This window comes from Heterocephalus glaber, unplaced genomic scaffold (assembly GCF_053883595.1).
Source record: "Heterocephalus glaber isolate CG9 unplaced genomic scaffold, H.glaber_assembly_v1.0 deba00001553, whole genome shotgun sequence".
NCBI classification, from domain to species: domain Eukaryota; kingdom Metazoa; phylum Chordata; class Mammalia; order Rodentia; family Bathyergidae; genus Heterocephalus; species Heterocephalus glaber.
The window spans coordinates 16,887,864-16,912,735 of NW_028258344.1; the positions used below are offsets into that span (position 1 = coordinate 16,887,864).

Below are 24,872 nucleotides of genomic sequence, written 5' to 3' on the forward strand. Positions count from 1 at the left end.
GTCAATTATGACCTATGATATGTTAATTTAATACAAATTCCCATCTGATTTCCATAAGAAATTGATGGAATAATGAGAAGAGTGACATTTTAAAATATAAAAACAACAATTTTTAGTTGTCGTTGAAAAAATGTTTTCTGCCCATCACTCACTGACAACCTACAACTTAACATGTTTTTATCTTTTGTTAAGGAAAATTCAAACATATACAAATAACATGGGGTAGTATCATGAACCCTCATTTGCCTATTGCCCAACTACTTCTTACTTTCATATTTTGTCTACATTTCTCGGTCCACACCCACCTCTCCACTAGATTATGATTAGTTTTAATTTTATTTTGATTTTATACTATCCTTATTAATTTATACATTGAATTCTTGACGCTGCCTCCAAATGTTAGGGATAGATGCCTTAACTGTCACAAATAGAAATTTAAGCATTCTTGTAAATACTGAATACAAGGATGTGCCTTGATCTAGCTTTAATGAGACAAGTGTCCTGGGAATCCAATTCCTTCCCAAGAAAACTGTGTATACCAATTCTGAAAATGGTCATGTTGGTGGTCATTGACTAGTTGGTTTTTTTTAGCCTGTGAAGTATTTCTGCTCTTTTTAGAAATCCAATCACTTTCTTCTTTGCAGTCTATTTCCTGGGCTTCTAGTAGAAGCAAGTTTTCCATGTCCATGAATGAATACATGACCCAGCAAAGGACTCCAATCTTACGATAATTAGAAATCATGACCATATGACATGTGGCCTGAGGCAGAGACTCTCATACTTCCTTTGAGAGTGTGAGCTATGTGGACTGTGTGAACCCAAAGCTAACTATCATCTTTCCCAATAGGAAAAAAGAACTTGATAATGAAGTAATACAGAAGAGAAACAGAGAATCAGAGACAGACATGAAGGGAGAGAAAGAAGAAACCATCCTTTGGACACTTGAAGGCCCAGCTGTGCCTAGGGCACTCATTAACTTTTCAAATACATGAGCCCAAAATTCCCTTTGTTGATCCAGAAATTTAAACTTGGTTTCCTGCCCTGTATCTTCACCATTTTATGTTTTCTATCCTCTAAATTCCACCTCCATTCACTAATTACATAAGCTATAAATTTAAGACCTTGTCTTGCTTCTTTCATTCCTTCGCACACCACCTCCAATCCATCATTAAGTCTTATCCATCTAGCTTCAAACCACAGCTCAGCTCCACCCACTTTTCTGTGTATCCTATTGCTCCACCCTATCTAATCTATATCTCCATTCACATGCATTGAAGCAACAGCAGCAGAGTTCTCTGTACTCCATAAATCTCTTATAATCCATCCTTTACCCTGAATGTTTCTTAAACCACCAGATTCTATTACCCTCTTCTTTAAAGCCTATTAAGAGTTTTCCATCCCACTTAAAATAATTTTCAAATCCCTGCAAGGCCCTATATGATCTGGTCCCTAAGTGTTTAGTAAACAATAATTGCAGTAAGTATCTTTCTTGGGTGTATGTATTTTAAAACTTTTCAAAGATTAAAAAAATCCCATTGAATATTTAGGAGAGTGTTGTTAAACATTCAGAAATCTGAACAAACTGTTGTTATGAATCCATGTAGTTAATCTTGTATGTCAATTCAGTGTCCTTAATGTCAGGTTTCATTACAGGCAGGCAATATCACCTTTCATTCCATGATTCTTAGTTACAGTAGAACTCCATAGAAGCACCTTGTGGGTCCACAAAAGGGACTGAAAAAGACACTCCTCTACATGCTGAATTAAGACATAACAAATTCAAGGGATATTGACAAGTTTTGAAATCAGAAATAAAACTATTGATTGGAATTTTGATAAATCCAAATAAATTTTGAGTTTTAAAATTTCTCTAATTAATATCAATTAACTCTACAATTATTTCTGCTTAATAAGCAGTCTTGTTAAAATTCATATGCTTACAATGAAAAAAATTAAAATATTGCAGTTTCCTTCAATAGTTGGAATTCAACATGGTATTATTTTTGCATTTCTAATTTATAAATTTTCCACGTGAGTTATCTTTAAATTGTTAAAAATTTATTCCATAATATATAAAAGGACAAGTAATATGAAAGAGATAAAATGACAGTTTTGTAAATCCAGCATCTGCATGTTCTGCAGGTCACTTCAGACCAGAAAATATATTAGAAAGTTACTCTGGCATACTTTTTAAATATCTGGGCTGCAACACCATCACATCCAGTATCATTGGGATATAATTTCACCTCAATGTTATGAATGTTTTGGGGACTAACGAGGCCATGATAAGCCCCCATTATATACTATCTTCATTTAACCTCATGCAATCTGATGGTTGGGGCCAGCAGTTTTCACAATCCTATGCCTCAGTTCAGGTGGGGAGGGATGCCCAGAAGTCTCTAATAAGCTCTCAAGAGGTCTGCAAGTTTAAAACTATTTTTTAAAAATAGTAAAAAAGCACTCTTTTTTGTAAATAAGTGAGAAACCAGGCCCAAATATAAGCAAGTTAAGAAGATCATATAATAAATGGTGGGGCTGAAATTTAAATCTCTTTCACCTAGAAATGTGTGTTCTTAATGAGTACTGTCATTTAGGTTTCTTTCACTTTTAGGCTAATGAATTTGTCATGTGTGCAATTGAGAAAGTCTTTAAAAGTTTTCAGTGTCCTCATCAGTTTCATGCAGCTCTTTATACCAGGGTGACTTCAAAACATCAAGGTTTTATTATTTTGAGAGAGAAGAAAGTCAATCATTTTCCCCCTTATATCTGTGCATATAGGTAAAAAGTATGACATTCCTAGGATTGTGCTGAAACTTTATAATCATTCAAGAGAGATGAGAGTAGCTCCTCAGATTTTCCATAAGGCTCTCTCTTATCTTACCTTCTGGCCTGTCCATCAGTTCCACCCCATCCTTCATGACCAAAGCCTCCACTGCTTCTCAGTGTGGCACTATCAGTAGGACATCCAGAAACCTTGGGCACTCGTACAATTAAAGACCAGTAGCAAACCTCCTCTCACTAGGATAGCCAAATGCTATCTTACACTTTTATAATTTCCTTAGTTATGACTCTCAGTAAAGAACCACAGAAAGGGGGTATTGTCTCCAAAAGACTTCATTTACTAAGTTCATATAAATCTAAGAGAGTAAATTCATCTTTTTCATAGAGACAGTTTTATAAACTAAAAAACACATATTTGCTATTAGCAGCAATAATAACAATTAGCTAATTTATTATGTTAGTCACCATATTGGAAGTCAAAAGAGACACTGAAATTTAAAAAGGAGAAATTTCACAAGCTAATCAAGGTTGTCTCAAGTTAAGCAAGTATGAGGTTACCTTAGATATAAGTAGATCTCTGTATACCTTCTAAGGATTCAGGACAACCAGCGATATCTTGAGGACTCTGCTCCCACGGAGTTTAAAACTGGTCATGAAGGATGAGCTGTAGAGAAAGCAAATGATGACCTTTACCTCCTTAAACTTTTTGCTCAGATTCTTCTTGCTTAGCACACAGCAGAATATTCCCAGATGAGGACCAGACAAATGTTGAAAGAATTCAAATAGAAAAATTATAATTGCCTTTTTTGCCTGGTTGAAAAACCAAAGTTATTTTAGTAACCTAACATTCATTCCCCAAAACAGACTTCCAGATTGTAAGACTTCTGAAGTTTGAGAAGGTACAAGCAGTAAATTACTTGCAAAGAGGTAAATGAAAATGGAGTAAAAGATACACTAAGTCATTTCTGGAAACTAAAGGCATTCTGGTATTCCTTCCTACCCTCAGTGCCCAAGCTCATCCAAAGTCATAGGACTCAAGCTCAAAGCCAAGACCTAAATTCCTTGGCTTTGAATCTCAAGGAAAAACTCTTTTTACCAAATCACTCAAAAGCATCACCTATTCAAAAATGTATTTTTACTTATGTAAGATAGCCACTGATAAGAGTCAACAGATATCAAAGCAAAATGTAAGCAGTCAGAAAGCCCTTGCATGTATTTTAGGGTCCTGTCATTATCCAGTTAAATAAAATTAAGACATTAAACCAAACTACACAGTCTTTTTTGTCCATTGAGTCTCTATTCCCTCCTCCATTACATTAAATCTTAGCCATTCTGGCAACAAAGTAAGTATCATAATAGGAAATGAGTTCCTAGTTTGAGTTAAAAGAAAAGTGGCCAGTATTTCCAAACTTGTCTCTCAGAGATTATGTACTCATACTGAGAGTTAAAAAGATAACAAGAAAATTCCCTTATTTTTTATACAATCCTTTTCATAGTTGTTAATGTCAGTTGAGAGTAAGTTAATACTAATTGGGCATCTTCCACATATTTGAGATAATTCTGTATGTTTTATATATGAGGTAAATATGAATCTCATTCCACACAGTTAAGTATGCAAGAAATATTTCATATCTTTATTGTAAATAAAATCAAAGTAACTTTTATTTTAATGCCCAGTGCTATGGCTGACAAGAAACATAAATGTTAATTATTCTCTGACTTTTTCCCCTCACCAACCTCAGAGTTGTACAACAGCCTGATATCACATGAAGAACCAAGGAAATGGGGTGGAAGGACCCTTGCTCACTGATCATGTATTTTCACACAGTCCCACTTAAGTGCGCATCCTCTCTCCTTTCGTGGCTTCTCAGATCTGATAGCACTCAGCTGCTTCTAGGCTGCAATCAGGTCAGAAGCCTTAATGAGTCTTCGTAGTGCCATTGGCCTGCCCTTGTCATGTAGCCTTTCATCCCTGGAGTTTGCTACCTCTTTGGAATGAACCATCTGCTGTCATAACCCACACATCTCTCTTCTGCTCCTCTGGACAGAAAGAGATTCTTCTCCCTCCAAATGTTTCCAGATTCTTCCCTTTTCCATGTCCTCATCTCTTCCTTCCCCACTGTATATACAAGTTTAAGTTCTATCACTGAAGTGTTTAAGTTCTACGAGTTAATACTTTGGTAAAAACAAATTCAGAGCCGCAGGGTATCTCCATTCATATCTTCCCCAGGACCCTCCTAGAATGAGTCGAGGGAACGGACAACTTGGAGTAGGCAGAAGGAAGAGAAAAGAGGAGGTAAGGAAACTTACAAGGACAAAAGGTTAGTGTCTTCAAATATCTGGTCTAATGTAAGTCATCACAACAACCCACTGCAAAATGTCTTACTCTCTCTCAATTTCAAATAGGAAAACTAAAATTCAAATCAGTTATAAAAAAAATATTTCCTAGGTTATACAATTATTAAGTAAAAGGCTAGAGATGTAATTTAGGTCTCTTTGATCCAAAAATATACAATCAACTTGGGGCATTCTTTATAAACTAGGCAATATTATGAGCACCTAATTTATTTGGATGACTGTAAATGTCTAATTAACTCTTCAATTATGAGAGAGAAACTGCCTCAGCATTGTTTGAAAGTCAAAACAGATATATATGTTAAATACTTTTGCTTTTAAAATATTTTTCCCATGAACGTGATTAAGGCTGTATTAGCTTCACTACTATCAACCCAAGAAAATATATTTCCAAGGCAGTTTGACAAATTTTCACATTGTAGAAGATGTGAATAAGAACAATCATTCAGTGGAATGTTGTTTCCCAAGACTCTCCTGCCTGCTGGGTTTCTGGCTTGTAGGCATTTTGACAATGATGTAGTCTTTAATTGGCCTCTTTGTGACTGCCTGGTTCTCACTTTTAGCATTAATTGCTCATTAATAAAAGCATGAAAATGTCAGTATGTCAGCATATGAGCCAGAGTCTTCATGTTGAGGAAGTATGTAGAAACATGGCTTTTGGATTTGGAATAGGCAGAAAGTAAAAATTCAATAGGTTACAACATCCTTTCTTCACACTTACTCTGATGTGATTGGAGAGTCAACTTTCACAAGGCTCTCAGCACCTTCCCTTCCCAAAGAAATTTAGGTAAATAGGTTCTGCATAAGCAAAGAGCTATGTGAAGATTGTTCCACCCTTCAAAGATCCCCTGCCCCAATGAGGAGTGATTTGTGTGACCCAAAATTATTACTTGTAAACTTGATGCCTTCAGTACTAGTATAAATACACAGAAGTCTGTTGGTGCTACTTGTGGCCAGGCAGCTCAGACAAGCAGGGCTCTCCTTACCAGAGGAGAATTTGAGAAACACCAAGGCCAGTGTCACAACTTCTACTCACTATGCCTTCTTCTGATACTCAAGTGACAGAATCTGAGGAACATAGCTTGGATCCGGCTACTGAGCTGATTTTAAAGCCCTTAGTCAAAAGATTCCTTCCCATATTTCCTACTTTCCCCTCTAAAGGTTCCCCTCTCCCCAAAGAACTTAAAAATATAATAGCTGCAAAAAAAGACAAGTTCTATGAAACTAAGGTCTTGAAGCAGCTTACTGAGGAATAAGGCAGGAAAAGAAGCACTAAATTGAAACTGTTTTACTTTTTTACTAAAGTGCTGATCTTTTCAAATTGCTATTTTTCTTGTTGCATATTTTCTTCTTTAGTACAGTTGGTATACTAGGTTAGTGAAAAGAGTATGTAGTGAGTAATTTCAAGTTGTTAGGTTCTAAATATCTGTTCACTTTTCAATCCCAATTCTGTCCCAATCTTACCAGATGTTATAGTACTTGAATGGTTAATAAAGCTGCACAATGTGTAGGTAGACAGATACAGATATACACACTAATTACACACATTTGAATTGTCTCTTTATTTCAGTTTCTAGTACCTGGGGTAAGATGGATTTTGCCTTGGAAAGGAGAAGAAATTTCCCTCTAAGCCACCCAAGCCACCCACTCTAGCTCAGATTATCAGAGAGCTCTGAACTGCTGTGATGAGCAGGAATTCCTCTGGTAAGGAAGAGATACACCAAGTTTTCACTTGCTATCATAATTTCATAAATCTATCTCTTGGAATCCTCATGAAGAATTATAAGCTTGAAAATATCTCTCTTCTCTAGCATCCACTAACTACCAGGATGTATCATCATTTAAAGTTCAAAATGTTTAAAAAATTGGGAGAGCTTTTTTCTCCGATTTCTTATGTTCGTTCGTCAAAACCTTTTATTAAACAAAAAAAAAAGCTATGAATTGGGGCTGGGGATTTAGCTCAGTGGTTTTGCCGCCTGCTGCACAAGTGCAAGGACCCGAGTTCGATCCCCAGTACCAAAAAGAACGCTATGAAATAAAATGGAAAGAGAGGGTTCAGCATTTTTTTTTAATAATCTAAGAACATTCAACCTGAGTTGGCCTAACTCCTATGAACCTAGTTGGAGAAAAAAATCCACTGCCAGGTATCATGTCAAACTGTGAGGACATCATTACTGATGATCCAAAAAATGGATATTTGATCAAAATTGTATTAATTCCAAAAAATTGCAAAGCATAATGACAGTGTTTGTATACCACTCATTCAGTTTCTCCTAAAATTAACATTTTAAGTCACTGTGATATGTTAGTCAAAACCAAGAAACCATTTTGTATGCTACTATTTGCTAAACTCTAAACTAAGTTTTTCCCTAGTTTCCTCACTAAAATACTCTTTCCATTCCAGGATCCAATCCTGAGCATCAATCACATTGCTGCGCATGACAATGAAACTTCCGGGAATATTGCTCATGGGTTTTGCACAATGTGTGTTAGTCTGTGTTTATCTGAACAAACTGGAAATTGGGTTTGAGACCAAATGATGAGGATTGCCACATTGGCCAACAAGTACAAAAAGGTATTAAGAATGTGATTGTTGTTAGCTGTCCTGTTCCTGGTAGATCCCACAAAGACTAGGGGCTATGAGATTTTTGTAACATCAAAAGAAGATCACCAAATAGAAGTTCAGTGAGAACAATGCAGCAGTTAGAGGAGCACTTGGAACTTATACCCAACACAGATGAAGACATCCCAAGCAGGTTACTAAAGATAAAACCTTGCCTTATTTTTCCAAAATAGATAGAGAGTACTGTCTCCCACTCAACAATGTGCAAATCCAGAGGCAAAGATGCAAGAAAGTTTAAAATATACACAGAAGGTGAAAAACAAGAGCAGTTAAGACAAAAGCCTCAAACAACGTCATCTCTTATATGATGAGGCTGTGAAGCTCCCATCACCATTCGGGTCTGCAGATGCTGTCACAGTTGCACAGCTGAAGGTTGGTGATTCCAGAAGTGTGATTGGCAGTCCAAGGCTCTCTAGAACGGGTTGAAAACTGATGCACCATGCAATCTTTTCTTTAGTTTTTATCAGTTAAAAATATTTCTATGGATGTTCAATTTTACAACTAAGTCACTTTTAAGGAACCTATCGGGTGATCTAAAACTGGCACAAAGGTGCCTGCCCCCACTTATCTGCAGTTTCACTTTTTGTAATTTCAGTTACCCAGAGTCAACCATGGTCCAAAAGTCCATTACAATATAATAACCTATTTTAGGTGAGAAGTATTCATGTAAATTCTATTACATCCTATGGCTACAATTGTTCTATTTTATTATTAGTTATCCCTACATTACAAATTAATTTTTACCATAGATTTGAATGTATAAGAGAAAACATAGTATATACATACAGTTTAGAACTATTGGCAATTCCGGACATTCATGGTGGGTCTTGGAAATATCTCCCATACATAAGAGGGGGAACTCTACTTAAAGTTTAGTTTGGCTATCACGCAGAAGTGAGCCATACTGAGAATCTCTACTGTGTATATGCACAATCAACCATTTGGATTTTGCAGTTATTTTCTGGAAAGACCATTAATTCTGAGTGTATTGTCAGAAATTAGGGATTTTTTTTCCTTCATAGCAATTCTTGGTTTTTAGTTACAAAACACTGACAGTTTAGTTTCTTCACTAATAGTTTAGTTTGGGATTATTTGGTTTCTGTTGCAAATAGAGAGATGCATGCTCCCATAAACACTATTTGGGCTGAAGCCATGAATAGTTCACTCTTCTATTATTTGATTCTAAATCATTCACTTTGTTAAACCAGAAATACCTAATAATTGCCAACAGCCACTCCTTAACAAAACAAATGTGTTTAGACAGTGACACTTAATTGTTCCCACCTACATTATTTTTTTCTAAGTTAAAATGCTTTAGGGAAGGGAGGTGGAATGCAAGAGAGACGAAGGCAAGGCTGGAGGTGCCAGCTGCCAGGGTGGGTCCAGGTTCCAGCAAAGTGTCCCCACAGCTGCAGCTGGAGTCAGGGATCAGGAGAAGGCTGTGCACTGGGGCATCAAGACCGTCTGCGACAGATGCACAGAAATGGTGCTGCATCCTCATATCCAGCCAGAATTCTCCTACTTTAGCTGTTGTTATTCTCTTCCCCTTTCAGAGTGGTTTACTTGTTTTAGTCTCATTTCAAAGTAGCTAACAAGACCAGTGTACAAGAAATAAGAGAAGTATCATGTGACATTAAGTATCTCCACAATTTTTAGATTATGTATCCTATCAATTAAAAAATATTCAGAATTTAATCCAAATATTTATATTTTCCATTATTTATAAATTATGTACAAGTAATACCACACTTTTAAATTAAATATTACAGTATATAATAATTTTAATGACATTTAAATAAATATTACTAGAAACTCTAATCATCTTTTTCCAGTCTCAATATGTCATCTGACATGCTCCTGTTTTAGTCACTCAGGATTTTGATATTTATATAAACATATACTTAATTTTAAAATATTTAGTCTGAAGTAAGAAAGACTACATACAGTGTTTAACTCCTGTTTTAAACTTGTTTCACCTGATGACTAAAGTCTACCAGTAAATGCATTTTACATGAAGCTCATTAATATAAATGCTGTGAATATATCATAATTCCTTTTCTCTTTGGTATTAATATATTGGTAAGAGAAAGTATATTCTTTTACTCATTGAATTTTCTGTCCACTCTGCAGCTACCTCCATATCCTACTAATCAGGTTGATAAAGGCACTCTGCTTTAAATTTCATTGAATGAGATGAAACTACACTCATTATATCCTTACAATGTTGCTGCATCTATGCAGGTAATTAAATACTCCATTCAGTTCTCAGAAGGAAGTTTTAGCAATTCTAGACATATATTACAAACATTCCCTAATATTCAAGCTTATAAGAGGGAAAATGTTCATGTTTTTATGAAAAAAATTATATGAGCAGTGAATGTGTATTATTCTCCATCTACAAACACACTTTATGTATTTACCAAACTGCTAATTCTATTGGTCAGCATTACAATTACTGAGACAAAATACCTGACGCTGGCAAAGGAGGAGAGGCTTGTACTGGCTCATGATTTCAGAGGATTCAGTCCATGGTCTGCTGGCCTCAAAACAGAAGAATCATTGTGATAGAGCTTGGTAGAGCAAAGCTGCTCACTTTACAGTAGTCAGTAGGCGAAGGACAGGGGCCAAATATCAGCTACAGTTATACCTTCCAAAGGCAAACCCTGAGTGACCTGCGTCCAACTAGGTAATGTCTCACCATAGCACATTCAACTATGAACATCAATGGGTTAGTCCACTGAGGAGTGTATCATCCCATGATCCAATCATTGCTCAATAACTCTCTTAATCCAGTTAAGTTGACAATTAAGGTGAACCAGTGCCTTAATTAAGCTTATTTGAAGAGGTTGACAAAAACAACAACTTACCTGATGGATATTTTACAAGAAACGTGATCTGACCTTGTTAATCATTTTCAAAGCAGCTCTCAGGAAATCTGTATTTTACCCTGTCCCTAATCTCAAGCCATACTTTTTTCTTCATTGCTCAAGTTGTTTTTCTAACTGCTTTATCCTCATCTTATTTGTTTTTAATTTTTTTATGTCCTGGTATTTACTATTTGCATCACCAAGTCATGGTGACTTTTTTTCATAGCACTTCATTTTTAAAAGATTATTTCAGAAATGAATTATGTATATCATATTTATCTTTTGATATCTTTAGCACTTCTTGGTTATCAGCAATAATGAATATTTATTCAATCTATTATATAATTTGGCTAAATATATTTACAAAGATTGCATCACTTTGTTTTCAAACTCATAGTATATAGGAACAGATGACAGGATTTTCCAACATTTAGATACTACTATTTAAAACATTTAAGAAAAAGTCTGAACCTAAACAGTGAAATTATATGTAAGAAAATGATAATAAAGCAAAATTTGTATGGATTTAAAGCAAAAGTTCCATATTGCCTCCATATTGATGGGCAGGAGAATTTATAAGGAGAAGAAAAAGGAAGATGTTGGCAGTCAGTAGGGGCACAATTCTGAAGTTGCTATAACATCCTTTTCCTATTTCATCAATTTTCTTCCCTGCACCACAACACATTCTGTGGTTGTTGTTCTGGCCATCATTCCTGTGGGGGACAGGGATTAATGGCAGGGCAAGCCCAGGTAGAGAGTGACAAGGAACACTTACATGCAGGAGGGAAAATGTCCTAGATATGAAGGACCAACAACATGACAAACAAAAATACATTTTTTCCTGATGATTCCACAAAACTCTGGAAATATCTCAGCAGTGAGTATCATAGTGGCTAAAAGCTTGGAGGCTTTAACTAAACTGTGTGAATCAAGTGTCAGCTTCATCACTTATATAATCACCAACTTTGGGCAAGTTACTGAAATTTTCTGTTCCTTAATTTTCTCTTCTGCAAAATGGGTGTGATAGGAGTACTGTAAGGTTATTATAAATATTAAATTATGTGTGTATTTCTAAATGCTTGTAAGAGCACCTGGTATATAACTATGATATATTTTGTTAAATAGAAATTATTATAATTAAAATATCACTCCTCTCTTGAAAACTTTCTGATTGCTTGACATCTCACTCAGTGTAAAACTCAAAAGTCCTTCCAATAGTCTGTCTCTTGTGATCTATTCCCCACTCTCCTCTGACTTCATTTCCTCTGTCTAGCACTCAGTCTGACTGTAGTTCCTAAGCCCCTTTGTACTATGTAAAATTGTATAACTAACTTGACTTCTGGCTGTAGCCCATGGCCCATCACAATGCACTTGTAGGCTTGGCTTACATTTCCCTAGAGCTGTCCCAATTTAACAAAAAAAGTTCCACATCCTGGAGAAACCTTCATTCCTGAGCAAATAGGGACAGTTAGTCTCCTTGCCTATTAAAATCTCTTGTAATTACTCACACTCTCTTTACTTTCTGCTAGATATTAATATCCAGAGTCACTTAAAAGTCACATATTGAAGATAACAGAACCATCCTAAGCCTGGGCTTCGGAATAGAGCAGTTACTGCCTCTCCTCCTCCTGGACTTTATTAAACAAAAATAAAGTTCTAGTTTGATAAAGCACTAAGATTCCATTGCATTAATTTAACCAATAAACCAATTCCCATTCTGGTCATTTTGGTCTCCTTGTTCCCTGAACACAATAAATATGCATAAAATAGCCATTTTCTCTGCTCAGAATGATCCTTTGCAGAAATCTGCATGGCTAACTTTTTCCCTTCATCTGCTCATTAACTCCTGTTTTCTTGGGCACTTGACTAGTTTATTCAAAGTATCAACTCATCACATACTCTCATCTCCTTTAAAAGAAATTTTGGAACAATATCCTCACCTTTTGATTTTCACCTTCACCTTGCTTGTGTTTATTCTTTATCATCTGATTTCCTTCCCCAAGAATACCTAGAATATATAGTCCATGAAGGTGAAGAACTTCATTTGATCAAAACCTTAGAGCATGGTCTGATGTCTAGTAGGCATTCAATAAATATTGTCTGAAAGATTGAATTACTTTATTTCATTTTCAGGATTTACAAAATTGAAGAAAATAAAGTGAAACTCGATTCTCACCCCCCAAACGGTACCACACTTGATAGAGCTTTCACATGATGATTCCTCCAAACCATTTCCAGAATATTATTATGGATTTTAGTAATTATAGACAGAAAAATCCTGGTATTTACTATTTCTCAACAACCATTGTTCCTGGTTTACATCCAAATTTCCCCACAACAGAGAATCTAAAGTAAATTACGTCTAAAATCAAATTAGTCTGTAGATGCCTCGGCACTTGTAATCACCTTAATTCCAGGCCAGACTTCTTTGTGTCTGGCATCATGGTCCCTATTTTTTTGTTTTTTACTTCAAAACTGTCTTCCATACTTGAGATTTCATTCATTGTGTTAAGGATCAGTACAGACACTTCACTTTGTACACAATTTGTAGTGCATACCAAAAATCTAAAAAGACCATGTATTGTTTCTTTAATGCTATAGCGTTAAAGCTATAGCTTAATGTTGACACTTCCTGTCTTTCTGCCTCTACACTCATAACAGTGTTTGCACATCTCAGTAATACTGGATTTTTCAAAGAGCATTAGAGACTTATCCAATATTCACCATTTTATAAATTGTACAGTCTTATGCAATCATAGGCACAAAATCTTGGAGCAAGGTGAAAGGACATTAAGTTCAATTTGTTCTATTATTATGTCATTATCCCAATATATAGAACATGTTCATTTTTGGTTTCTTCCTTGGAGCAAGTATTGTATACCAGTGTTTGTGGAAATGATTACAATCCAGAGATCCACAGGTCACAGTTTGCGTCTTCTTTTCTCCTCATGGGTAAATAGAACACGAAGTATTACTTGTTCTGTGGGACTCTCTGGTCCAAGTTCCCAGCTAACCATGATTCAGAGTTGCACGAATAGCATCCCTGAGTGATTATTTTCAGAATGCAGAGCTTTTGTATTCAAGGGAATGTTACCATGGAGAAAATCCTCCATCTACAGATAGGATCAGTACGATTCAGGAAAAGATTAAATAGCTCACCACCGGCAGTAATTCCATTGTTTATTTATATACCTCTGAGAACCCTTTCACAACTGCTGTTATCACTGAAGGGTGCATATTCAGAGAAGCTGCCTGATGAGAGATAAGTTTTGAATAACCAGTTACAGAGGATCTGATCCAAAATCTGTCAGAATTAATTTTTATGTGTATTTTGAATTTCTTCACCTATGTACTTTTTCAATCAAATGGACTGTATGGACTATTCATGCAAAATTGGGCTAGGTGATGGGATGATGCAGTAAGCATACCTAATTGCAGGGCTCCTAGGAGCTTGTACAATGGTGACAAGGGTAGAGATGAGTGAATGAACCTTCTCATGGTGGAAAGAGGAGCCACAGAGAATTCTAATCCTGGTGTGGTTTGCCAGAGGAGGTAGAGAAGACAGTAAGTGGGGGTAGTAGTGAGTGTATGCACCAGGGGATACACAAACAGTTCCCTGTGCTTGGTTGTGGCTGTGGAGGAAGTCAGATGTGACATGAAAATGAAGAAAGGACTTGCAAGGAAAGGTTTTGTCTACTATAGGAAGGAGTTTAAGTTCCATCATCAACATAAAGAAAACCACTAAAGGTTTAAAGCAAAGAAGCAATGGTATCAAATGTGCCCTTTAAAAGTTTTACACATTGTGATCAAAATGTTTGGAAACTTCAGAAATAGAGAAATCAGTTTTTTCATTTCTTTCCTTCAGAAAATTCACTCTTCTCTAAAGAGAAGAATTTAAAATGGTTCAAAAATAAATGGAGAAAGCTCTTATGATAGTTTTGGGGGTTTTTTCCAATCCTGGGAATTGAACATGAGACCTTCCCACCAACTTATGCCCTCAGCCCTTTTTATTTTCAGACAAAGTCTTGCTAAGTCTCTGAGTTGCCCAGGCTGGGCTCGAACTTGAGATTTTCCTGCCTCAGCCTCCTAGAATGCTAATATTACGGGGAAGCACTACTGTGCCTTGCTGAGCAGCTCTTATTGAAGAGGTCCAATGACTGTGGTGGCTCATAAAGTACCGTACCAGTAGAAACCATAGAGAAAAATGGATAAAATGCAAACCATAGGTGCAGATTGATTTTGTCATTTACCAGAACAGGGATGTTTTAAGAGCTCATGATATCAGTTGGGAACCCTTTAAAAAATTGAATTATTAGTAAAATTGAAAGGAATTAATTCTTTTTGTGTTGGCTTTACACTTCTTAGTCATGCTGAAATTCCAATTAGGAGGACATTAAGACATTAGGAAAAGTCCAATTAAGAGAAAAAATGAGTTCTCTATTTCAGAAGCTTTCAATTTTTTGACTGCAGCCTATAGTAAGAATTATATTTTACATCATTATGCACAGATACACAAAAATGGAAACAAAAACTACACAAAACAGTAATTATACTCATTATGAATGCACTCTGAGGTTTCCTATTCTGCTTCTATTTTTATTATCTCTTCACAACATAGTATGTTTAATGATTCTGAATATAAAATTTCAGCTTAAATAACAGGGAGTATTCTGGGAACATTTTATTCTTGAAGACAGAAGTCTTTACACTGGAAAATAAACTGGAAAAAACCTGGACTTCTAATCAGACCTAGGGTCGATCGTGGATCGAAATTTACTGCTGCATATAGCAATGTTTCCACCCCTCAAGGGCATATGATAATGATATTGGCTCTCACTGCCGAAGTGTTTTCTCAATCTCAGGCTCTGTACTAGTCCACAGACCAAACAAAGAAGAAAGTATCCAATAGTGACACTAAATTAGAAGACTTGCTCTGATGAAATAGGATGGACCCTAGCAAAGGGCCAGAAATGTATTAGTTCAGAAATGAATGAATGCAAATGTAACGTGAAGCATTTATTAAGCTCATTTTAAACAAGATCTGATTTATTTTCCACTATGAAGTTATTTCAAACATTCAAAAGAATACATATATAAGTGTCCACACCCATATAATGTGCCCATCAATCCTGATATGTCAACTTCATTGGATTAAAAAACTTCCAGCATATTAGTACAGAACATTCCTGGGTCTGTCCAACAACATAAAGGCATGGGCTCAGGTCCTATATATAGTCACTTGCCTCTTCCTGGCTGGCATAATTTCTATTCGTTGCTTCCTGAACATCATGAAAGAGGCATCTTAGCCTTCCGCCGTGATGTTTCTTCAGCTACCTGATCAAGGATTGAATCCCCTTGAAATGCAAGCCAAATTAAAACGTTTCCTCTTTTACGTTGTGTATGTTTGGTATTGTGTCCCAGCAACAGAAAAGTGACATAGAACATATATACTGTATGTGTTTTAAAATTATGAAGACAAAGCAGAAACTCATTTACCTAGTGGAAATAAAATATTGCCGTGGTCTCTGAAGAACGCTCCGTGCTTTTCCCAATAGTACTTACTGCCCTTCTTCCTCCCAGGAGGTCATCACTATCCTGCATTTTGTATTCCTTTTCCCCTGCTATGCCCCATTGTTTTCCCACATTTATGCAAATGTTTAAAACTGAATTGTTTCCTTTTTTCATCATTTTGAAGTTCCCTATGTGGAATTACTCTGTGTAATTTCTTCTGTGATTTGATTTTTTCCTCTCAGTGTTGAATTCATGATATTCATGCAAGAAGATCTGTGTGATAGTCCTTCAAACAGGTTCACTTTTAAATATCCCACAGTTTATTTGTACATACCCCACTGGATAAATGTATGGTGATTTCATTTGTTTATTTGCTTTTGTATTGCAAACAATACTGCAACAAGCAACTTTGTACCTGTTTCTTGTGCTCATGTGCATGAGCTTCTAGAGTTGCCAAAAATAAAAACACAATACCAAATCAAAACTGGATTTCAAATCAGGCATGGTGGTATATTCCTGCAACTCCAGCACTCTGGTAGGCAGAGGCAGGAAGATTACAAATCTGACCCAGGGTAGGCAATTCAGCAATTTAGTGAGTCTTTGTCTCAAAATAAAAAAGGGCTGGGGATGTAGCTTACTGCAATGATCCTAGGTTCATTCTTCAGTACCACACACAAAAAGTTAAGTTTCAGAGAAACAAAGAATAGTTTTCTTAAAAAAAAAAAAAAAAAAAAGTATGTTCCATGAAACATTCAGGACATCCTTATTCTAAAATTTGTCATTTTTTCTGGATTAATTTAACTAGGCAGCCCATATTTTTATTTGCTAAATTTGGCAACCCTCAGAAATTCTCATACCTAGGAGAGGAATTGCTAAGCCTCAGGGAATGCACAGGTTCATCCTTTTGGGCATTGTCAAAGTGTTTGCTGAAACAGCTGAAGCAATGTGCAACACACACCACTGCAGTTCCCATTGCTACGCATCTTCCCTGTTATGGACTGAACGGTGCACCCGAGAATTCACCCATCAGAGCACTGCCCTTCCGTGAGAATGCATTAGGAGACAGAGCATTTAGGGAGATAATTAAGGTTGAATGAAGTCATAAGGATGGAACTCTAATCCCACAGGACTGATGTCTTTATTGGAAGAAAAAGAGACTAAAAAGGCCACATTAGGACACAGTGGGAAGGGGTCCTAAAGCCAGGTGTCCTGGTAAGAAGGCATCCTGTAAGCCAAGGAGGGAGGCCTCACTGGAAACCAGCCTTGCTGCCAATTTGATTTTGGAGTTTCAGCTTCCAGAACTGTGGGGAAATCAATGCCTCACCAGTCTGTGATATTTTGTTATGGAAGTGCTAGCAGATGACATGCTCACCTACTTCTGGCCTACCAGATATTTCCATGTTTATCAGTATGATGATAGGAAATGATATGTTTTGTGATATTAATGTGTTTCTTAGATTATTGATGAAATTAAACATCTTTTCCCACTTTTATTAGCCTTTTATATTTTCTCTTCTGTGATGTATCTACCCATGATTTTGCTTATTTTCTTTGAGTTATTTGCCTTTTACTATTAAACTACTAGTCAGTAGTAATCCTTGGGTAATTATATATGTTGTAAATGTCTTTTTTGCACTTTGTGATTTGTACTTTCATACTCTTTATGGTATCATTTGATGAACACACTTATTAATTCTGATGAATTTTTCATCTTCTCATTTATGGTTTATATTTATTTCTCTTGTTTAAGAAATCCTTTCTTGACTTGTTGATCTATATCTTCTTCCAGAAATTTAAAATTTTTTCCTTTTGAATTTTCACCATTAATCTATCGGTAATTGATTTTTGTGTATGATAGAAAGTAGGGATCTAATTTGTTCCTGTCTGACATCAGTTACTAAATTAAGCATTATTTCTAGAAGAGTCTACAATGACTTTTATTTTATATACTGAGTTTAAATGTATACTTGAATCTGTTTTCTGGCTCATGTTCTGTTCCATTGGTCAAACAGTATATTGCTGCCCCACACTAGGCAATTTTTAAATTAGTGTAGCTTTATATTAGTTCTTGATAGCTAGCAAACCAAAGCCTCTTATCTTATACTTAAGGAATTTTGTCTTTTTGTTATTCAAAGTTTAGAATCATCTTGAAAATTTTCTAAAGAAGCTGGTTGGAGTTTTAATTTCTTCTCATCTACAGATCACTTTGGGATAAACTACAGTGTGGAACATTCATATCCACGAACACAATCTAAAATGTCATTTATTATGGTCATTTCAAAAATGCATTTACATAGCATCCTGTAATTTTCCCAATTCTATTGTTGAACAATTTTTGTTGGATTTGTTCCTAGGTAGAGTCTATTTTACTCCAATTCATATTTGCAAATGTATGTAAAATAGTTCATGAGTGATTGATACAAGATGGAATGGTGGTAATACATTGAAATGAAATCACAGTGGTTCATAGATTTTTCCAGCATGTTTATGTTTCATATCATCGAGTAGCAACATCTGAACACAAGGTACATAAACACAGCTGAATGTAGAAATAAATCAAAAAATCTATACACAATGCCCCCTTTTCTCTGTTCTTCCTCATGACTCAGTGCTATAGTTTTGATATTGTTTGAGTGGTCCCAAAATTTTATGTGCTGGCAGCTGCTTCCCCAGGAAGATAGTATTAAAATGATAGAATTTTTAAGAAGTGGGGCCTAGTGTAAGATAGATTGGTCATGGGGGCTCCTTTCTCATAAATGGATTAATAACAGTCTCATGGAATGAGTTTGTTCCTGAGAAACAGCAGGTTGTTATGAAGTGAGACCACACGACACTCTGGTCTTCCTTCTGCACATGGTCAGTTCCCTTTTTGCTTCTCCATCACACTGTGATGCCACTGACAAAAGGTTCTTTGCCAGGATGTGATATCATGCTATTTATAATCTCCAACTACCAAAATTGTGAGCTAAATAAATCTCTGCACTGTGTAAGTTATGTTGCCTCAAATGCAGTTTATTGTTATTGCAACACAGAATGGAGTAAGACACCAAGTTTTGCTACATATTCTTGAGTATTTTACTTATTGTATGGTTCTCCATAATCTTTGGTCAATTTGTTCTTGTTTCCATAACTCAGCAACCTCAACATTTACTTGCATGCCCCTTTCATCAAGTTTCCTGCACCTTTTTAAACATTTCTTTATATGGAAACAATATGACAGCCTTTAAAGCTGTGTAATAGTTTATTTGCCCTTTTTATTACTGATATGCTTGCTAACTTTCTATAATCCTATTTTTGAGTACACACTTTCAATAAAGCAATGGGCCGGGGATTTAGCTCAGTGGTTCCACCGCCTCCCTTGAAAGCACAATGTCCCGAGTTCGATCTCCGGTACAACAAAAATAATTCAGTTTTAATAAAGCAAGAAGAACCTAGTGGAACTTCTGGAGGTAAAACTCAGAGGAGTTTAGGGATCCTCGTGGGTCAGTGTCCCCTAGTTTCTGCCTGTCAGTCTTGTCCACACTGAGCCTCTAGTAATTTGTCAGTACAATCTAGGTTTTCCTATCCTGACTCTGGTTTCCCCAGAGTTTTGCTTGTGGGTTTATAATATGATAAATTGTGACTCTTTGTGTTCACTTAGCTATCATTCCAATTTGGTGGGGGTGATTTGTCATATAACTTATCTTCTCTAATGAATATAAATTGTTGGTTTTTCAACTCTTTACTTATTCTTAAGATTGAATGAATGCTGAAGTGGAAACTGGAAGACCAATATTTTTTATTACTATTACTGTAATTCTATTTTTAGTCTATAGGTTATATTTGGCTTTTCTAAGAAAAAATTTTGTCATCTGTTAATACAAACAGAAATGTGTTTCAAGGTCTCACTATACAATGAGTGGGCAAGTGTATTAGGCAATTTATATTGTGTTAACAAATAACTAACACATCTAAGTGTTCTGAATAACAAATATTTACTTTTTGTCAATGTGTCTGCAGGTCAGCAACAGCAAAGCTGGACTAGGTTTTTCACAGCTGGGTTCTACACGTCTTCTTATCCAGTACACAAGTGAAAGAGTAGGCATACCCTACAACCTGGGACAGAATTTGTAAAGGCCAAGCCCACAGTCAATGGGAAAGCCACAGGACGAGGGTGGAGATGTGTTATCTTACTCTAGAAAGCAAAGTGAAAGTTAGACCCAATACTAGCATGTACCACAGATATTATTTTCCTTTTTCTATGTTTAAAAAATTTCACAAACTTTGGAATATGCAGTTTATTGAACACACTATAAAAGCTTCTGAGCTAAGATGGTTCACATCTACAATCCCAGCACACCAAGAGGCTGAGACAGGAGAATCACAAGTTTAAACCCACCCTGGACAACTCCGCGACTTTTGAGAGCCTGGCTCAAAATTTTAAAATACAATAAAAACGTCTAGGAATGCAGCTCAACGTGAAGGCCCTGGGTTTAATCCCCTGTACTACCAAAAAAGTGTTTTATTTGTTCTTACTGTTAAAGGAATTTTGCATATTACTTCAAGTTTTTGGTGGCAGTATGTATTTCAGATTTTTCTTTCCTCTCTTTAAGTGAATTACATTTCTCCAGAAATATATAAATTGCATTTAGCCCTGTAAAATTATTTGAATCAAACTGATTTGATAGTATTTAATTGTTCTGCTAAACTCTGCTGGATCCATCCCTTTTAACATAATTTGTCTACTTTTACTGTTCCATTTCACTATAGGATTTTATATTTCACTAACTTTTTTCAAAGAAACTTTTTTTTATAATTGGTGTGCTGTCGTGACATTATACTTTTCTCATTACAGTAAACTTTAACCTCAGTTTTCAAAAATACTGGAAAGATATACTTCAGGTGATAAGAAGCACTTATGTATAAAAATGCGGCCCAGTTGTAGAGTAATATTATTTTATAGTTATTTCAAAACTTGAAGAAGTTGCTAGTAGATTGAATGCAAATATTTTTAGTGCAAATTATCTACAGTATAATTATCTTCTATGTAGCCTGTAATAATCCTGACAACTTTAGATAAGTTCTTTGAGTAATTAAAAATTTTCAAATAATCTTTCCTGCAATTAATATGTACATATTAGAGGTGTTTCAGATGGATAAAAAGTATATATGTGTGTAATATACATAGATGCTTTTTTGTTATAGTGTTATTCCTCTATACTATATTAATATTACTCTGCGTGACAAAAATGTATGAGGGAAGAATAAAGAAAATAAATGCAGGAGAGTAATTATTTTGAAATTTCTTAAGCACATCATTGTCAACATTAATAGTTCTGTGCATGCATCTTAGAGAATAGTAGAGATCATAGTTAACACTAAACCAATTATTTCTTAAAATACTCAAGTATTTTATGATTCTCTGCTCCTTATCCATAGTTTTGTACATTGTCAAATCACTCTAAGCCATTCCGAATCATGGCTTACTAATTTAGTTTCTTTTCTTCCTTACATGGGATTAACACAGTATACTATTCCAGCCTGTTCTTATCCTTTGAGATCAAATATTTGCATTGAAAGATTTCTGATTATTTTTAGTCTCCCAAAGTACATAACAACTTCAATGAATATTTTTGAGTTTCATAAAATTTAGAAAATAAAAGAGTGAAGCTAATAATCAGAAGAATCAAGACAGTTAATTTTATACTTTCTACAGAAAGTGTCATGATTTTTTGTTTTGCCTGTAAAGCTGAAAAGATAGAACATGTTGGCATGAGATTTTCATGTAGCATTTCTATTCCTGTGAAGACTGACATGGGTACATTAACAGGGATTACACTGAATCTATAAATTGTTTTAGATAGAATGGGCAATGGAATGTGGATTCTTTTGAGGATGCTTGTCTCAGCAATCTTGTTATTGGTGTATAAAAGTACTACTGATTTTCATATGTTGATTTTGTATTCTACAACTTTACTGATTCATTTATCAGTTCTAGTAGACTTTTAGTAAAGTCTTTAGCTTTTTATTTTATTTTTTATTTTTTATTTTTTGGTACCAGGGATTGAACTCAGGACCTTGTGCTTGCGAGGCAGGTGGCGGAACCACTGAGCTAAATTCCTGGCCATTCTTTAGGTTTTTAAATGTATAAAGTCATATTGTCTGCAAACAGGAATAATATATAATATTTTAAAGAATATAATTATATGAGACATGAAAGTATTCTATTTCTCCACTTACTTTATTTCCAAAATCTAATTACAATCATTCAACTTATTTATTAAGGATTACTCAAAATATAAATGAGTAATCAAAGCTATTTTAAGTTTTCTTCTATATCTGTAAAATATTAGATAGTATATAGTTGGGTCTTGCTTTATGTTCAGCTTAGCATTGGAGCACTTATATTCAATCTGATGCACAGACTGGACAAAAAGTAAGTCGCAACTATGTGATTAAATATACTACTATATGTATTAAATATAAAGATATAAAAAGTTAAAACTAAAAGGATGTGGAAAAAATATACAAAATCTACAGTTAGAAATAACATTATACAATAGATGCAAAACTAGAATTTTTCCTAAGATCAAAACAAGATAAAGATGTGTCCTCTCACCATTTCCTTTAAACATCATACTGGAAATCCTAGATAATGCAAAGGAGAAGAAAATACAAAATAGAGTCATTTGGAAGGAATAAATAATACTCTCCTTATTTGTTTATGTAGAAAACCTATAAAAATTGACCAAAAAAACTCCTGGCACTAAACTTAATATACAGAGATATAACTTGTCTACATACCATGAGTGAATAAGTGAAATTTGACATTAAAAACAAATAATCCTTTGCATTAGCATCACTGAAGATATGCTTAGATATAAATCTATTAACGTATGTACAAAATCTGTATAAGGAAAACTACAAAACTCAGGAAAACTTAGGATATTACTTATATGAAAAGGTATTTAATGTCAATGATAAGCAGAATCAATGTTTATCAAAATATTAGTTCCTCCTATTTGATCTATAAATTCAATGAATCCCAATCAAAACCCCTGAAAGCTTTTTTGTGGATATCACCAAACTGAATTTTAAAATTTTTATAACACCACATTGGTGCTAGAAAATCTGGACATACCCATGCAAAAAAAGAAAACGAAAATATAATAATTACATCCATCACAAAAATTAACTCAAAATGGATGATGGATCTAAATGTAAAATGCAAAATTATAAAGGTCCTAGAAAATAATACAAGAGAAAAATATAATGACATTTGGTATGATGATTACTTTTAAATATAATATCAAAAGTCTGATTCAAGAAAGAAATAATTGATAAGCTGGACTTCATCAAAATTAAAAACCTCTCTGGAAGACAAGATCAGAGAATGAGAAAAAAAGGTGCAGACTGGGAGAAATATTTGCAAAAGACAAATTTGATAAAGGACTGATACCTAAAATATACAAAGAATGCTTCAATCCCAACAGTAAGAAAATGATCCTAGACAAAAGACCTGACCAGACACTACATCAAAGAAGATATCCCTATGGAAAATAACATATGAGAGTGACCAAAATCCAAAAGACTGAAAATATCAAATGCTAAGAAGGATGTGGAGCAAGACCTACTCTCCTTTATTGCTGGATCGAATTCACTTTTATAGCAAAGTAGTTTGGCAGTTTCTTACAAAACTAAATATGCATTTATCACATAATTCAGCAATCATACTCCTTGACATTTACCCAAATAAATTGAAAAGTTTTATCCACACACAAAATACTCACACATAGAAGTTTATAGCATCTGTATTTATAATTTTAAAAACTTGGAAGCAATCAAGATGTTCTTCAGTAAATGATGGATAAGTAAACTATGAAAAATTCAGACAATAGAATATTATTCAGTACCAAAAAAGAAGTGAGCTATTGTCCATAAAGATTTTTGGAGGGAATATAAATTTATATTACCAAGTGAAAGAAGTTAATTTGAAAAGGCCACATGCTGAAGGGTTCTAATATGATATTCTGGTACAAGTAAAACTAAATAGTAAAAAGATCTGTTATTAAATAAGTTAGGTGGGAGAGAAGGATGTATAGACAGAGTATGGGGAATTTTTTAGGGCAGTGAAACTATTCTGTATAATATGATAACAGTGGATACATATCACTATAACATTTGTCCAAATCCATAAAGTGTACAGAGACGAGTGAATCCTAATGGAAACTATGGACTTTGGTTAATAATAATGTATCAATTTATGTTTGTTGACTGGAACAAACGTTCCATTCTGCTTTAGGATGTTGATAGTGGTGGAGGTTGTATGTGTGTGTGTGTGTACATGTTTAGATAGAAGATGCATGGGAACTCTCCATACTCTATGTTCAATTTAAGTGAACCTAAAACTTCTCTAAAATAAAAAGTTTACTAATTTAAAAAATAATGTAAATCTTATCATGCTCCTGAGATTTATTGGGGATTAAGAACTTGACTCTGAAATATCAATATCTATGCAATAGAGCTTCCCAAGGTGAACTGATTATAAAATCCTCAAGGTCATTAGTAGGTTCACTGAGCTATTCCATTTCTAGGTATCTTCCCAAAAGAGTTAATGACATCAAACTACAGTGATATCTGCATACTCATATTTACAGCAACACAACTCAAAATAGCAAAATCTTGGAAATAGCCTAGATGTCCATCAATAGATGAGTGGATAAAAAATATATTTATATACGATGGAGCACTACTCT

At 34.9% G+C, this 24,872-nt stretch overlaps 1 long non-coding RNA gene across 5 annotated transcripts in view; it reads right to left on the reverse strand.

Annotated features, from left to right (window-relative positions):
- Positions 1-3,549, reverse strand: part of LOC110348551 (uncharacterized) — a 30,905-nt gene extending 27,356 nt beyond the window's left edge. For 2 of the 5 annotated variants that reach the window (XR_015442731.1, XR_015442730.1), the window contains exon 1: positions 3,340-3,549. This is a non-coding gene — a long non-coding RNA (uncharacterized LOC110348551). The remainder of the gene's footprint in view (positions 1-3,339) is intronic. The other 3 variants (XR_015442729.1, XR_002393877.2, XR_002393878.2) reach the window with 3 other exon arrangements.
- Positions 3,550-24,872: the final 21,323 nt, after the last annotated feature.